The 14,718-nt window shown below is 39.8% G+C and overlaps 1 protein-coding gene across 4 annotated transcripts in view; it reads right to left on the bottom strand.

Moving 5' to 3' along the window:
* Positions 1-14,718, bottom strand: part of LOC137344955 (uncharacterized) — a 149,283-nt gene that overhangs the window by 116,641 nt on the left and 17,924 nt on the right. Inside the window, exon 2 of one of the 4 annotated variants that reach the window (XM_068008254.1) lies at positions 10,068-10,212. The exons of the other annotated variants lie outside the window; for them this stretch is intronic. The gene's annotated coding sequence lies outside the window, so the exon portion shown is untranslated. The remainder of the gene's footprint in view (positions 1-10,067; positions 10,213-14,718) is intronic. 4 annotated transcript variants of the gene reach the window in all.

A 14,718-nucleotide genomic window follows, 5' to 3' on the forward strand; every position in this document is an offset into this window, starting at 1 on the left:
CAAAATATATCCTTTCTCTGAATAAAAAGACAATAAAAGTGAAATAGGAATGAGTTAATGTCAAATATAAAATTAAGAAAGAACTTGCATTTAGATAGTGGCCTATCATGTCGCAGGACATCCCAAAGAGCTTTACAGCCAATGGATTACTTTTGCAGTGAAGTCACACGGCAGCCAATTTGTACACAGCAAGGTCCCACAGACAGCATATAAATACATTTTTGGTGTTATTGGTTGATGGAGGAATGATGACTAGAACACCCTGCTTTTCTTTGAATAGTGCCATAAGATCTTTTACATCCACTTGGACAGGCAGATAGGATTACAGTTTAAAGTCTTATCTGAAAGATGGCACCTCTAACAATACAGCACTACCTTAATATTACACTGAAATGTCAACTTAGATCATTTGCCCAGGTCTTGGAGTGGGGCTTGAACCCACAATCTTCTGATTCTGAACTGAGACAATGCATCACTCTAGTAGTATTTTAAGTAATCTATAACTTTGTTTTCTTTCTCTTTTTCTTTCTTTAAACTTAGCAGTGCAGAAATAATCCCAGTTTCTAGTGAGATAACAGTGAGTAATTTCAAGAACATGTCTCTCCCCATTATCACCCTGTTCCACCCATTTGACAGTAAGTTATTGCTGCTGGTATGGCCAGGGGATAGCTTTTACCACCAGTCAAACTCTGTCAAAAATCAGATGGTACAGTCATCCAGGACAGAAAAATCAAAGTCATGAAATCATTATTTCCCCATTATGCGACTACAACATTCTTCAGAAGAATCATGGGTACATATTTATCTTGAGTGAAACTCCGCAGTTTATAGATGAAGCAATCCCAATATATATAGTAATCTTCCCAATGCTTCTTTTGAGTCAAACAAATAAACACCGATACATGTCTTAATGATTAATATTATGAATAACCCCTCACATATACCATCATGGATTGTAATTTGTAAAGTGTGACATGTACGAAAAGTACTTTGGAGCCAAACTGTAACTATGTAGAACATCAAATGACAGAGCACAATGCACACATGCTTGGCTCAAGCCATGCCACCATAAATTCATTAACATCAAGGGAAAAAAAGGCCAAAACGTGACTACATATAGGAAAAAAAACATGGAGAAAAATGGACAAATGCACAGAACCCATTAGAACGATGTGATGAGATTGGTGTTGCATTTATGTACGCTACTATTTTACACAAAAAGTTGAAATTAAACACAAAAAAACGCTGTTAATATTTTAAATGGAAACTGAAATAATTTTATCAAACTATCTTAATAGATTAATTGTCACTGAGTAATTAAGAATATACTTTTTCATGGAGTCGCTGAACCTTTTATGAAGTTGGCCGAGAGAGAGGGCATAATGATCCCAATATATTCTGCATAAATATTCCACATAGTCTACAGCATACATTTATGAAATGCATTTGGTCCCACCCAACTTCAAAGAGTTTCAGCGACTCCACTCTGTGCAAAATATACAGCCCTCGATCACTGCTCTTTTCATCTTGGTGCCAAAGTGAAAGATGGCCAAATAAAAAATCAAAAATATTGAAAACTATGGACCAAAACAGTTATGTTTTAATCTCACGCTGTGATTATGAGTTGGGAGATATCAATGAGTGTCCCTGCTAGTTTTGTTATGCTTCCAACATATTATGCCATGAAATGGTACCACATGGCTTCATACATGTGTTTCCCATCTTGGATGTGCCACCAGGGGGAGATGGCAAATGGAGGCAAGATGCTTTCTTCCAGAGAGGTAGGGAAATTCCAAGGGACAGCTTTTATGAATCTCTTCTAGGGTAAAAATAGGCAGCGCCTTCCCCCACTCCAACAAGGGATAAGTTGCTGTGCAAGCAATGTTTAAAAGCATTATTTGTTCCAGATAAATTTCATATTTCCAAATTGACTGTTAGAAAAACCTTCTGCTTATGAAGTCGATTCAAGTGCTCAGGAATTTAACTTATGAGGAAAAGGTTAAGAAAGTTGAGCAAATTAACTTTGGACAAGCAGAGACTTTGAAGTCACTTCATTGAAGTTTTCAGGATTATAAATGGAACTGACAAAGCTGTTGACATGGTGAATGATTCAAATACCAGGGGCCACAACATAAAAACGAAGATGTTACAAGCAATAAGGAAAGTCAAGTGGAACTTTTACACCCAATGGTAATAACCCCAGTAAAGCAGGCAGTATATATGGGTTCAAGAGTGAAACAGTGCATCACAGGCACAAAGGTTCTCTTTCTACCAAAACACTAAAGAGAGAGAGAGAGAGAGACTGTTTGGCTCTCAATATTATACAAAATTAACTGGTGACTTTGAGAGGGAAGGATAGGGAGAATGTGCCTTCTTTAGCCAAGTTAAGGGAGTTAGAAACAAAGATGACTAAAGGTTGAGTCATTTTCAACATGTCAATCATTGAGGCACTCATCTGTAGCTGCAAGTACAGAACATTATATTTTTAATTAGAGTTATCAGACCAGTGCCGAATGACACAGAATCAAAGACAGACTCATAACTGCAGGTTTCACTTGGTGAAATGTAACAGGAATATGCATAAGACAACAGAAATAGGGAATTATTCTGGTCTTTCAATGGAAAAAGAGATGGTTAGTAAGGAAGGCAATTTATTAACTGAGTATTGATACAGTATAGGTTCTGATTAGTTTCTCTTCATATGGAATTTTTACCAATTGATGTAACTGTAATGGGAAAACATGCTAATTGATATGTAGAAGAGGTAAGAGAAACGTACAAGTGCCAAATTGTAAGGAGAATTAGGATTTGTAGGGTTCGATCAATATGAATACTAGCTCAGAACTGTAACACAATAGAGTCTCCATCCATCAGGTGTGGTTGTAAGTACTTTTTTAAGTGTATTCCTAAGTACTGTTGTATGTACTATATACTTAATAAATCTATGAATGCTTGACTTCAATGTTTCAAGAACCTTATTAATTCTGAGGAATAGATAGACCATCTAATCATGAATAGAAAATCAATCCTCTAACAAATTGTTTTCAGAATGTAATAACTTCTCTTGTTTCCCACAGTGCTCAACGTCACTAAAGCCACTAACACAATAAAATATATTTTCTAATAACTCTAATTTGCTTATTAATCACTATTGTTTCAATCAGTTATGAGTAAATTGATGTACATATACCTCAAAACATTTCAAGCCCATCTACTCAGAGGAAAGCCAGCAAGTCATTATGTAAATTTTTGTTGTCCACAAAGATTTGCGATCTTCAGTTTCATTTAAACCCAGAACTTTTTAATAAGTTAAAAACTCACGGTTAGCTTGCTTAGTTCATTTTATGCCCTCGTAATCCATGAAGATAAAAGTCAGTCATTTATTCATAAATCATGAATAATTTATAATGTAGCGACTTGGAATGGCCTGAATCCATAGATCACACACAGATGTGAAATTGACAACAATCTTGAAACTCGAAAAGGATCGCTCCAGCTTAAACTAATTGTACATTAAAGTTTATTTAAGAAGTTACACTTCCATTCACTGAAAGCCTCCCGTGGCTCCAGATGATGAATGTGCTGTCACTTCAGCTCTTAGATGGGCACTGAGTGCCTGATTCGTCACTGTGCTTGCCGTGGTACATTATAATTAGAAAACCAGCAAAATTCGAAGCAAGTTAGCAATAGCGAGATTGTCAGGCTAGATGCTGAGATTTACGGTGTATGTCGCCAACCTCGCCCTTGCGTTAAAAACTGGGTCAATATTGTATAGACACATAGATCTTTAATGATGTAAAGATCAGCTTACGTAGAATTACATATATTTTACATCGTAGAAACAGGCCATTCAGCCCAACTGGTCTATGTCGGTATTTATGCTCCACACAAGCCTCCTCCCACCTTACTTCATCTCATCCGATCAACATATCCTTCTATTCCTTTCTCCGTCATATACTTATCTAGCTTCCCCTTAAATGCATCTATGCTATTCACCTCAACTACTCCATGTAGTAGCAGGTTCCACATTCTAACCACTCTCTGAGTAAAGAAGTTTCCCATGAATTATTTACTGGATTTATTGGTGACTATCATATTTATGGCCCCTACTTTTAGACTCCCCCACAAGTGGAAACATCTTCTCTACATCTAGCCTATCGAATCCCTTCAGAATTTTAAAGACCTCTATCAGGTCACCTCTCAGCCTTCTCTTTTCTCTAGCTTCTTACAGCATTGTTTAAGAATATAAAAAAATTATTTCTTCCCTTTGTCCCTTTAATGCATCAACTGGGCTTCCAACCCAACTGCTATGAACTAGAGACTAGAAGTGCCTTGTTGTGAAGTGTGAATCCAATATCTCACTTTTCTTACCCTGTCTCACCTTCTCATGGGAAATTGCTTGGCCTCTGCTTACTGCATCCCAAGATAACACTGCAGGGATGAGGAACCCAATAAAATGGGGATTAATTGACACAAGCACATCTCATCACTATTGGGTACTAAGTGATATTTAGTATTTATAATATCAACCATTTAAAAAGGCAACAAGAAAGCAGAATATCAAAAAATGATCTGCCTGCGTATTATTTCTACTGACAAAAGAATGACTATGCTGAACATACCAGACAAGCAGACTTTTAGCATCACATTAACTACAACTAACTACCCTGATCAAATAAGATACTGCTGTTTAATTTTAAGAACACTTTGGATGCAGTTAAGAGCTACATCATTGTTCAAATGGAGTTGAAAATTGAGGTTTGACATGCACAAGGAGCTATCCCAAGAATGTTCATGACTATTTTATGGTCAAATATTAAACACATAGCCATCTGGCAGTTGGTTTATCCATCTAAGAATGATTTCCTGTGAAGAAAATTGAAAGCAAGAACTTGTTTATCTGTGGAAACGTGAAGGCTTTGCTAAAGCTCTCCACTACCTGAGTGGATTAATTTGATCTAAGACAAGGCACCAGATTACTGCCTTCAGTTTGGATTTTCTTTTTCATTTTAAATGCAAGTGTGCCCTAAAAACATGTTAAGTCAGATTTCATGGAAGAGGGGTTGGGATACAAATCTGCTGAAATCTTGAGAAAGTATCTAAGTTGAACTGGGACCATGCGTCTATTTTTTAAAAGGTCTGGATGGTCCTTGAGCCAGCAAGCAACTTTACTGTAGTCTTTTGTGAGTGAAAAAAATCCTAGTAGTCCTAAATATGCCCTGATAACAAAATCTACACTTCATAGTGAAACTATGCACATTGCAGTTGTGAGAGATAATGAATAAAATATGAGTTCTAAGTAGTTGAGCCTTTTCAAATATTCTATCAAAGTCATGTACCAAGTCTCTGAACCTGTAGAGTATTACTAAATATAAAAGCCAAATGTACCCCATTTCTGATCAAAGGCACCAGTCGTTTTCTTTGTTCGACACAGTTTTTTGATGTAAAAGCCTCCCCGATCCTCAAACACAATCTTAGCTTTTTAACTCAGCAACCACACGTATCAGTAGAAGGAATAAGCTTGAAAGCTAAAGGTGACTATAATACTTCCTTCTGTTGGATGACAGGTCTGGTATAACTGAACATCTACTTTAACCTCTTCATTTCTGGCCACAAATAAGTTGCTTATATTAAAATTCAATTGTGGAAGTTTTAAAACAATTGTTTCATTACAAGAAGCATTCTTTCTATCTTAGAAAAACATTTGTAACAGACTTGCAGCAAAAATGGATAGGAAAAGATTCTAAGGAACAGTATTGAACAAAAGTGAAAATCCCAGGTAGTGAAGAGGTTAAATTAGAATTATAAACTCCCATTGTCAGACCGATATAGTTAAGGGAAAAAACGGAATTTAACCTAAATTTGGAAGATCTGGAAACTGTTAGTACTTACGAGGCATACTTTTGGAAAGCATTATGTGTGCACAGCATATGGAAAGATAAATAACCACAAATAGAGCCATGATCACAATCTGTGGCAATGTGCTGGATTCAGTCATGTGTACTGTACAATATTGACTCTGGAGTTGGTGTATGGTTGACAAATTTGTAACTTGTTACACTGTAGCATTCTTTTGCTTGCTTAGTTCATTCATCAGCAAAAAAAATCATAGTTTTAAACACATTGTATAAGCTAGTGTGTCATGAAATATAGTCTAGAAATTACTGTTCACAATAATAGCCTGCAAATACTTGACGCATTTAAATGACATTCCACTGTCTGCTATTTTAACAGAAGTGTCAATCCATTCAAATTAAATCTAAATGTTTCCATTCAAGTAGCCCGCAGAGGAGCGCCATGTGAACATGTAATGGCTGGTCCATTATTCTCACCAACTTTAATTTCTAGCCTTAGATGTGAACAAAATCATAACCCTGGGACGGAGAACTGTGGAGTGTTTCTCCAGGAACTTAAAATTTCAAGAATCCATGAAACTAGATCAATGTAAGTTATTCACTCCATATTTTGTTTCAGTAGGATGGAATTTTTTGTGTTTTCTGGTGAATGTGCTTGGAGTGGAATTTTTTTTATCGTGTTAGTTAGCATCAATCACTTTCAGGCCAAGTATAACATCAGACTGGCACAAAGTAACACCTGAGGGGTTCAGAGAGGAATTCTCTAGCGTTTCCTTCCCCCTTATTGACCCTAGGTTTTTCTCTGTGTTTTTGCCTCTCCCTGGAGATGATATGGCTCCGGGGGAAGTGGGGGTAGGAAATGTCTAGTCATAGTGCTCCAGCCATCGTGAGTGTGGGGCAGGTTTGATGGACCAGCTGGTCTTTACCTGCCTGTTATTTTCGTATGTTTGGAATGGTTCATCTGCACTGGCTAATGTACATCAGCTCTGTCCTCAGAATTCATTTGCCTTCTATACATATATGGATTAAAACTTTATGCAGCATGACACAAATATTCAGATCTTTCAGGACAGGCTATAGTATCTCTCACAGATGTAGCTGCTGACAATCCTGGAATAAAAACTAACTATGAATTATTCTTAAAGTACCAGGTAGAGGCACTGCTATCATTTTCCTTTGATGAAACCATGTTTGGTTGGATTGTTCTATATTTTAAGCAGTGGCAACCTCCTACGGGCAGGTCCTAGATTTAAATTTATAAAAAATACTTGCATTCATTTAGCCCCCTATTATGTCAAAATGTCTTGAAGTGCATCACACATTGAATGCCTTTGGACACAAGAACTACTCAAGGAAAGGAAGATCATTTCGGTAGCTGTTTACAGTTCTCCATGCATTGATGTCTGTCAGATATTATTGACTGAATCTGATTGTTTACCCTACGATACACCGTTTTTCTGATCGGGGACTTCAAATGCCACTATGAGAATTGGCTAACAATAAAAGGACGACCATGCAAAAGTGGAACCTATCTTCAATCATTCATGCCCTCATCCAGCTAATCTGCTTTGGACTTAATGGCAACTTGCAGCTAAAATTGACAAAAACATCTAATCAACTAAAAACACTTAATAAGACACCAAACATGTGGCAATTATGACCTTGGTCTATATCCAACATTTCATTGGTCCCTTGTAAGGAATACTAAGTGCACGTTTTTTTCTGTATGACAGGGCTGACCGAAATGCTCTCAAGTAGCACATTGGGACTGACACCCCAACTACCAGTCAAAAGGCCCAGATCAAGTACCTCATATTGATTAATGCAGGGTGCCTCATCCCATCCAAGCAGCTACGTGTTGGCACGGGCTCACAACAGCCCTAGTTTAATGAACAACTGTGCTGCACAACTGGCCACAAAAAATAAATGCTTTGATAGATAGAAAAGACTAGGCAATCAGACAGGTTCCAAGGACGAGTGGGAGATTAGTTAAATCGGGTTCCACTATCCTAATTGTTAAAAAGGATGGCGCTAAATGCTATATTCCAGAAAAATTCTCTTTTTCTATTAACCACTCTATTTTCCGAGCTAATTTGACAGGTAAGTCCTCATTACTGCCAATTAAATATTCCACTGACATGACTGAAGAAAAAAGAGTTCAATTCAGTCAGTAGCTTATTATTTGCTGTCCATAAGGAAGCAACATCAAAACTAGCTCATTATCATCTTAACTACCAACCAACCCAGACCCCTTTTTTTTACTTGCAGGAATATATTATGGGGTTGAATTTAGACAGAGGTCCCCCCCCGATCGCCCGCCATAACTTCAGCAGAAGATCTGTGGGAACACTGGAGAAACTGCCCTCTCTTAAACTTTCCCACCATATAAACTCTCCTATGCATATTCATGACCACCCCATCGACCTTGCCATCTCATGTGTCCTCTCTACTCCCATGGTCTAGATAACAGCCAAGGGTGTCTCTGACCACTTCCTTGTATCCCTCATCATCCACATTCCCCCTACCCCCAATGTTTAGAGTAAATTAAAGATATAAAGGATCTGAGCATTTCAGATCACAACTATCCTCAGAGGGAACAGCACCACCTAGTGGCCCCAGCCTGCAACGACAGCGCCACCAGGATCAGTTTACATAGCCAATTCCTATTATAACTGATTACATAGCCATTTGCAATATTAAATGTTTATATAAAAAGCCTGATGAAAATTTGTGACAACAGGAAGTGAAGCTTGTGGACAGCATACACAAGCTTTTCATATTATACGGTATATAGATGTGAAGAACGTATTGCACAGAGTTGACGACTTTAGGAAATATAGGGGTAGAAATTGGACTTTGTTGCGCCATTTTCCGGGAGCAAAAAGAAACAATTTCACAGGGCTATGTCCCAAGTGCCAAAGACACTTGAAATATATCCGCCCTCCATATTGGGTCGGGCGATTTTTCAGGCGTTTCTGGTGGCCACCTAAAACAGGTATTCAGCACCTTGCATAAGTTAATGAGGGCCCTAACGACTGTTTTATGACCCCTTCCTGAAATTTGGCTGCCCTGAGCAGCAGCCTGTTTTGCTGAGGTTTTCCTGTCGTGGATGTGGCCTTATAAGCGGTCGCCATCAGAAAGTGAACCTTTTGTAAAATAAAAACTTTCATCTGGAGCCAGGAGGAGCCATAGCTGCCGGCCCGCGATCGCACCCCTCCTGTTCTCCTTCCCCTCCCCTTCCTAGCACTTAGGAGACAGGCATCCCAAATTGCATCCCTCGACATGGGCGAGCTGCCACTGGAGCTCTCACCAATTTTTCAGTTGAGGTCCGAGGCCCAATTTCGATCGTGCTTCGGGCCTACCTGTTCGGGTGCAGTGATCATTCCTTGTGCCCAGTTCGTGCTGTCCTAATGGTGCAAACAATTTCTATCCCTTAGCTTATTTTATGTCTAATTATGACTTTCCACACCTTCAGTGGAAAGCAAAATCGGGCAGACTATATAATGCACTGTTGATTTGCTGCTGCCTGTTTTGTGTCCCGCCAAAATTAAATTTCACCCCATTGATTCATCAACTGGGGTGTTTGGGGGGGGGGGGGGGCGGGTGGTGGCAGGTAGTGATTAGCTGGGTTTTCCTTGACCTTGTTTGACTTGAAGCCATGACACTTCATGGAGTCCTGAGTCAATGTTGAGGATTCCCAGAGCCAGGCCCACCCAACTGTACACTACTGCACATAGCAATGGGACAGGACATCCTCAGGAATGGTGATGCAAAAGTTTGGGATGTTGGCTGCTCGATATGACTCTGTAAGTAAGACTCTGTTGGACTGTTGCTTGACTAGTCTGCAAGACCACCTTCCTAACTCTGGTACCAATCACCTGGTGGACTATGCAGGGTCAAATCTGCTGGGATGGCGTGAGTCTTGTCCTGATCTGATCTGATGCCTCGATCATTACCAATTTTGGTTTGTATCAATTGCTTTACGACTTCAGAGTGCATTAAGAGTCCACCGTATAGTGTGAGACTGGAGGCCAATCACATGTAGGTCAGAGCATTTAGGGGCAGCAAGTTCTCTTCCATATAAGGCATTAGAGAATTGACTGGATTTAAACTCAGGGTCATTAGGTAGCTAGTCCAGTCCCAAAACCAGTAGGCTACCAAACCCAATAATGGCTTTATCAAGCAAAAGATAAACAGACTTTTTAAACTCACTTTTCACTCATGTTGTTAATCCATTTTTGAAAAGGTTGAGTCTTTAGATCAATGCTGAAGCTGGATGAATTGCCCATATGCATTTTCTACTGTCATTACAAGTAACATTCCACTTGCTCCTTTTTACTCACAAACACTTTTTAAGCTAAAATAAACAAGAAGAGGAAAATACATTAGGTGGTGAGCAATGGACTGACATGTCTATATGGCCTTTAGTTTGATAGGTTGATTTTTTTTGCCCAGGAAATCAGTTTAAATAGAATAAAAATGTAATTTACTCTCATGCTGTAGGTCTTTAAATGAGATAATAACCTTAAGTTTATTTACTTGTAAGAGATAAATAGACAATCAGATATTGCACAGAAACTGTCAGATTAGTTATCTATTTATATTAAATACAGAGATTCTGTATATTTCTAGTAGGATGTCAATGGTTAAAAGATGAGAATAGACTGATCCATCCTTGCTCAAGATTCATAATAAACCCTTCACCTGATTTATCAGAGACCAGCTAGCTAATTTGAAAGAGTGCTCAGGTTTGCTTAACAATTAAATTATTCATATTTAATACTCAATATGAAGAACTGAGAGCCTTGATTTAAAAACAAATAGAGGATATTGGATGTCTGGCAGGGGATTACACAGTAATACCAAGTTGGTGGGTTTGGATAATGTTACAAACCACAAAAGCAAAGCTTGAATGTTTTTATTCCTTCAGTTGAACAGAAAGATTAGATTACTGCCTGTGGCCCTGTGTTGGAGATCTAATACGGTTTAGACTATATGGAGTTGAAAAATAATAATGGTCGCATGTTTTTTTTTGATATTTCAGGCAAGTACCAAGTTACAAAGGACCTCCCAGGATATTTGGCTAATTTGGATGATGGAATACCAGAGAATTCGCCTCCTTCCACATGTTTTATTTATAGCCAGTACAAACCTCAACAATACAACTTTAGAAAGTCATTTTATTTGAAATTGCTCCATGAATCTATTATTGGATGTCATTTGTCATGCCAGGATTGACCACAGTGATGCATGAAAGTCATGATAATTTATTCATTGTAAAGTTTAATTCAAAGTTATGCGGATGTCTTACTCTTGCATGTTGTCGCACAGTTACTGATTAGTTCAACATTGTAGGATTAAAGAGAACATGGTATTCCACAAACAGCAGAGGTCCCAAAAATAGTCAGTGGTCTACTTACAAAATATCTAATTTGCTACAACTTTCATTTTGTTTATGTAGTTAATATGCTCTAAATGTTAAACTTATTTTTAAATTCACACTCTTTTACATCCTGCTAATAGGATATTTATAGTGGTCACCATTAATTCCCATAAGATTATAAAAGACAGTGGTGTACATAAACATATGTGGGTAGATTATAAGGTCTCCCACCCGGTGGAAACGGGTCAGTACCACTCAGAAAATGGTGGGGAGCAACTGACCATCCCATTGCCACCCTTGCCATGGCCGGTGCAATCTTCCCCCGGGCCTATCACTGGGCGGCCGGAGCTCCCGCCTGAGTTAGGCAGTAGGTCCGTTTAGTATGCAAATCAGGGTCCTATAATATACATTTACCCCATGTTCCTTTCAGTGAAATGCCCAAATATTTAAATATTGCAAATAATGAAACTATTGCAGCCATGGCTAATAACAGAACGAGTGCAGAAACAGAGGTGCTTGGGTGAACTGATAATTTGTAAAGGGATTTATAAAATTAATCTCAAGCCTTAGTAGGACCACTTGTGTTATCCTGCTTTGAAAGCTGTTGCATATTGTTGTATATGAGGGATTTCAGATGATAATTTTAGCCTGATAAGTCTACTTCTCGAAGGCAGCAAGAGCTGCGGAATCATATGCAGCACCATTTATGCCATTCATTTTTATGTGGTTACACCATATATGTTACAACGTTGAAATGATCTTGATTCAATTATCAGAACTGCAACAATGCCTCAAGAAAAACGTCAGTGGTTACATGTCCTACACTTATAATAAAATGGGTATAGGATTTTATTGGGCCATAACCTTCAGTGGCAGGGCATCTAATGGCATTTTTTTTTATTCGTTCATGGGATGTGGGCGTCGCTGGCGAGGCCAGCATTTATTGCCCATCCCTAATTGCCCTTGAGAAGGTGGTGGTGAGCCGCCTTCTTGAACCGTGTGGTGAAGGTTCTCCCACAGTGCTGTTAGGAAGGGAGTTCCAGGATTTTGACCCAGCGACAATGAAGGAACGGCGAAATATTTCCAAGTCGGGATGGTGTGTGACTTGGAGAGGAACATGCAGGTGGTGTTGTTCCCATGTACCTGCTGCTCTTGTCCTTCTAGGTGGTAGAGGGTGCGGTTTGGGAGGTGCTGTCGAAGAAGCCTTGGCGAGTTGCTGCAGTGCATCCTGTGGATGGTACACACTGCAGCCACTGTGCGCCGGTGGTGAAGGGAGTGAATGTTTAGGGTGGTGGATGGGGTGCCAATCAAGCGGGTTGCTTTGTCCTGGATGGTGTCGAGCTTCTTGAGTGTTGTTGGAGCTGCACTCATCCAGGCAAGTGGAGAGTATTCCATCACACTCCTGACTTGTGCCTTGTAAATGGTGGAAAGGCTTTGGGGAGTCAGGAGGTGAGTCACTTGCCACAGAATACCCAGCCTCTGACCTGCTCTTGTAGCCACAGTATTTACATGGCTGGTCCAGTTAAGTTTCTGGTCAATGGTGACCCCCGGGATGTTGATGGTGGGGGATTCGGCGATGGTAATGCTGTTGAATGTCAAGGGGAGGTGATTAGACTCTCTCTTGTTGGAGATGGTCATTGCCTGGTACTTGTCTGGCACGAATGTTACTTGCCACTTATGAGCCCAAGCCTTAATGTTGTCCAGGTCTTGCTGCATGCGGGCTCGGACTGCTTCATTATTTGAGGGGTTGCGAATGGAACTGAGCACTGTGCAATCATCTGCCATTAATTAATTGCCCTTGATCGTTTAGGTTTTTACATTTTTTGGATGGCAAAGTTGCTGAAAGTGCAAGCTAATAACGTCACAGCGAGGGGATCTGGGGCCTGAGTGAACAGGGCAAGCAACAGTGTATCTCCTAAACCAATCAGATTGAAGGATTGTGAAATTAACAGTACAAGAACTGATAAGAAAGTATAAATTAGAGTGGGTGAATTCAATGTCAAATTAGGTACAGAAAGAGAAGAAGGAATGAAAGATTGGATTAAGAGAGAGAGACAAAAGAGACAGAAAGGAAAAGTAAATTTTACATTTTTAAAAGCTCCAACAACAATTGAAACCTGAAGGAATGAGAATCCACACTTGTAATATTTAATTTTCAGTGTCCCAGAGGTTGATTGGCAGTAATTAACACATCACTTTGGTAAAAGGGTACTTTGACTGAAATGGACAAGACTAAACTTTCTGAGGCGAGTTTAGTTCATATCTACCGTGCAAATAAAGCAAATTCATGCCATTCAATACATTTCAATGGTGAGGCAGACAGTGAGATGCCATTTTCGCGAAGCTAACAGCAGAGTGGTGGATCTTGGACAGCAACTTTTGGATTTCCGCTTTTATCCGCACATCTGACCCTCGCCTGAAGCTGCTGTAGCATTTGTGCATAAATAACAGTGAGTGCCATTAGCCTCACCGTTACGTTGACAGCAAATTCTGGCCCAATGTCTTTAAATACTTTTACACATGTGCATCCTGTCAATAGTCTGATAGCTGAGCATCTGTATCGGTTCAGCACCCTTCTTTCTTTGGAACACCCATCCCAACTGGCCTGAGATTGTGTACAAGGTATGCCTGCGCACCTTATAGGCTAGTTATAAAACCATTTTGTATCAAATGAAGTTTCTGGTCAATAGTGATCCCCAGGATGTTGATAGATGGGGGCTTGGTGATGGTAATGACATTGAATGTCATGGGGAGGTGGTTATGATCTCTTGTTGGAGATGGTCATTGCCTGATACTTGTGTGGCACAAATGTTACTTGCCACTTATAAGCCCAAGCCTGGATGCTGCCCATGTCTTGCTGCATTCAGGCATGGACTGCTTCATTATCTGAGAAACTGCTAAACACTGTGCAATCATCAGCGAGCACCCCCACTTCTGAACTTATGATGGAAAGAAGGTCATTAATGAAGCAGTTGTAGATAATAGGGCCTAGGACACTGCCCTGAGGAAGTCCTGCAGTGATGTTCTGGGGCTGAGATGATTGGCCTTCAATGACCACAACCATCTTCATCTGTGATAGGTATGGACCACAGCCACAGGAGAGTATTCCACCTGATCCACACTGTCCAGGACAAAGCAACCCAATTGACCATCAACTAGCTTAAACATCCATTCCCTCCATCATCAACATACTGTGACTGCAGTGTGTATTATCTACAGGATGCACTGCAGCAACTCTCCAAGGCTTCTTCACCAGCACCTCCCAAACCTGCAACTTCCACTACCTAGAAGAACAAGAGCAGCAGGTGCATGGGAACACCATCACCTCCAGGTTCCTCTCGAAGTCACACACCATCCCAATTTGGACAGATATTGCCCTTCCTTCACCTCAGGTTCCATAGGTTCACTGACGACTCCCAGCTCTACTTCACCATCATCTCTCTTGACTCCTCCACTGTCTCTCATTTGTCACACTGCTTG

Source organism: Heptranchias perlo, chromosome 28 (genome assembly GCF_035084215.1).
Source record: "Heptranchias perlo isolate sHepPer1 chromosome 28, sHepPer1.hap1, whole genome shotgun sequence".
Classification (NCBI taxonomy): Eukaryota; Metazoa; Chordata; class Chondrichthyes; order Hexanchiformes; family Hexanchidae; genus Heptranchias; species Heptranchias perlo.